The following is a 3,278-nucleotide window of genomic DNA, read 5'->3' as shown; positions in this document are numbered from 1 at the left end:
TCTGGAATACCATATTCCAGACCCTTCCATTGCTTAATGTAGAAGCTGCTAGATCTTGTGTTATCCTGATTGTGTTTCCACAATACTCAAATTGTTTCTTCCTAGATGCTTTTAATATTTTCTCCTTGACATGGGAACTCTGGAATTTGGCTATAATATTCCTAGGAGTTTTCTTTTGGGTATCTTTTTCAAGAGGTGATTGGTTAATTCTTTCAATTTCTATTTTGCCCTCTGGTTTTAAAATATCAGTGTAATGTTCCTCAAGAATTTCTTGAAGGATGATTTCTAGGGTTGTTTTTGTATCATGGCTTTCAGGTAGTCTAATAATTTTAAAATTATCTCTCCTGGATCTATTTTCCAGGTCAGTGGTGTTTCCAATGAGACATTCACATTGCCTTTTATTTTTTCATTTGTTTGGATCTGTTTTATAGTACCTTGATTTCTCATAAAGTCATGAGATTCCATTTGCTCCAATATAATTTTGAAGGAATTATTCTCTTCAGGGAGTTTTTGAAATTCTTTTTCCATCTGAGCAATTTGGCTTTTTAGGGGATTCTTCTCCTCATTCTCTTTTTGGGCCTCTTTTGTCATTTCAATTAGTCTATTTTTTTCAGAGTAGAATATATTTTATTTACATAATACATATACAGCTGAGTCTTAAGGGAGTGGTTTCATTCCAAAAACTCTGATAAATACAGTATGATCAACAGAACCAGACTTTCTTCACAAGGTCAGATTTTTATGTTAATTTTTCTTTTTCTTACTATGATAATGAAATTCATTTTTTTTTAATTCAAAAGCAAAAATGTGGTTTGGAGTTTGACAGATTGCCTCTCAAATCAGAGATCATATATTGTTCTTTTGGTGAATTTGCTTAAATATGTAACCTAATTTGAAAGATTCTGTGGTATGATGTAGGAGACCTGGATTTGGAGTCATTGGATCTGGGTTCAACTCCCATTTCAATTACCAATGTGACTTTGGACCTCTCTGAGCCTCATATAAAATGGGAGGGTTGGACTAGGTTCCTTAAGGTACCTTCTAGCCCCACCTCTTGTGACCCTTTATCTTCAAACTTTAGTCTAATCTTCTTTCCAGTAAATATTCATGAATCAATTGCTATTAATGTAACTTCTGAAATAGAACAGAAAACTCATGGCTTCTCTCCCTTTTGAGATCACAGGACATCTCTTGGGTTATTTGAAATCTATGACTTTTTTTTAAGTGACAAAGACTCTTTATTCTGATATACCAGGAGTGGAAAAGCCCAGTCACTGTGGAGGGTCAAGGGAAGTCACTGTAGGGTTGACAGAATGGGTAGGGAGCAGTGTAGCGCTTATCATGCCATAACAGCTTCTTCTCTAGGAGGGCAACAATGTTGAGAGTCAAGACCAGGGTCTGGTGCTTCAGCATACTGTGGAAATTGAGGCCAACTGCTGGGCACCAGGTCGATGGTCTTCAGGTTGGAAACAGCAGAAACAATGTTCTGGGGTATCTCCTCATCTACATAAACAAGGAGCACAGAGTCCCCCCAACATCAGTGCTGAACCAGGTCTAATAAATATCTTGGGTCTGAGGTTGGCAGCTCCCAGGAATCTACCACATGAAAGTTGTCCTGCATCAGCTTGACTGTCAGGGCCACCTTGAGGCCCAGCACTAGAACCTTCATAGGCAACATATAGTAGTAACTTATTGGACCCTGTGGACCATGAGCAATAGCACCTCTGTTCCAGATTGGGGAATAGATGCTCCCGGCCTGAGCCTTTCTGTTTGCAGGGCTTCCTCCCACCAACTCTCACCTCTTCCTCGGTCTTGGTCTTGGCATAACTAATTCTCTTGAAGGTCTTCTGCTGTATTGCAACCTCATGTATAAGATCCTGCCTGGGTGGCACAGGGAACACGTCCAGGTGTAGGTTGGCCAGGTCCAAGTGCATGTCCTCACAGCCTCCGAGAGATTCCACCCAGGCTTGAACAGAGGTCTGGTGCACGGGAACTGAGAGCTCACAGTGGCAGAGGAGGGCAATGGTGGCCGGGCTTGGGAGGCCTGTAGTCAATGCATGCTCCTGGCTTCTGAGATCTACACTGGTCAGCGTAGACAGAGCTCTTTCTGCGGGAGCCCCCAGGGCTGCCCAGATCCAAATTAGTCTATTTTTAAGGTGTTATTTACTTCAGTATTTTTGGGGTCTCCTTTAGCAGGCTGTTGACTTGTTTTTCAAGATTGTCTTGCATCATTCTCATTTCTCTTCCCAATTGTTCCTCTTCTTCTCTCACTTGATTTTCATAATCCTTCTTGAGCTCCTCTATGGTCTGTAAGCAGTTCATGTTTTCCTTGGAAGCTTTTGATGTAGGAGTTTTGCCTTTGTTGGCTTCTCCTGGTTCCATGTTTTGATCCTTTTTGTCCCCACAAAAGGATCCTATGGTCTGATTGTGCTTCCTCTGCCTGCTCCTCTTGCCAGCCAGTTACTTAACTTTTGAGCTTGTAATGGGAATCTGAAGATGTTCTCTGCCCTTTGGCCCCTGATAGGCTTAGGTGAATCTGAGAACCTTCCTTGATTTGAAAATATACCCTGGCCCTTAATAGGCTGAATGTGGTCACATGGAGCCTGTGGTGGGAGGCTTGTTTTTCAGGAATGTCCACACCTTGCACCTATGTGATTAGGCAGTGGGTCAAGAGGGTTGTGACATTCTTTGACCCAGGAGAAGGCTACATATACCCTGATGTGAGGTTTTGCTTTGGGGCTCACTTTGGGAAGAGTTTGTGATTTGGCCAGATGAGACTCTGGGCATCTGCTGAGGCCCCTGGCTTTGAAAACTCAGATGTTGATGCTTCCCTCTCTGGTAACTAACTAGGTATTGATTCAATGATCAGGCAGCTGAAAGCCCTGTCTGCTACTCTGTTTCACTGTCTGTATTTTTTTTTGTCTGCTTGTAACCTCTGTTTGTATTCTCTGAAGTTCAGGGTGTTGACTTTTCCCCCTGAACCAAGTAAATGATATATGTTTGATTAAAGTGAGATTGTTAACCCATTGAGTTGCTTTCCTTTAGAAAAGCAGATCAAAGAACCTATGCTAGCAGCCATCCTGGGTATGCTAAGGTGCTTGCTGCTACAGAGCTCTTTGCCACAGTAGAACGCCTTTTCCAGAGTGGAGAACTTTGTCCCAAATCACTGGTGTTTTCACAAATATTGTCAGAGATCTAAGGAGAGCACCCTCTCTACAGCCACCACAAGCTCTGGCACACTGGCATTTCTCACCCTAGGACCACCACCCAAGACAGCA

At 42.3% G+C, this 3,278-nt stretch overlaps 1 pseudogene; it reads right to left on the bottom strand.

The window, feature by feature from the left end:
• Positions 1–1,284: 1,284 nt before the first annotated feature.
• LOC138168001 (large ribosomal subunit protein uL4m pseudogene) lies at positions 1,285–2,125 on the bottom strand (annotated as a pseudogene).
• Positions 2,126–3,278: the final 1,153 nt, after the last annotated feature.

The sequence above is a fragment of the Petaurus breviceps genome, unplaced genomic scaffold, assembly GCF_028583685.1.
Source record: "Petaurus breviceps papuanus isolate PSGF00001 unplaced genomic scaffold, PetGlider_PUasm1.0 349799, whole genome shotgun sequence".
Lineage (NCBI taxonomy): Eukaryota > Metazoa > Chordata > Mammalia > Diprotodontia > Petauridae > Petaurus > Petaurus breviceps.
This window is presented reverse-complemented; position numbering and strand designations above follow the sequence as displayed.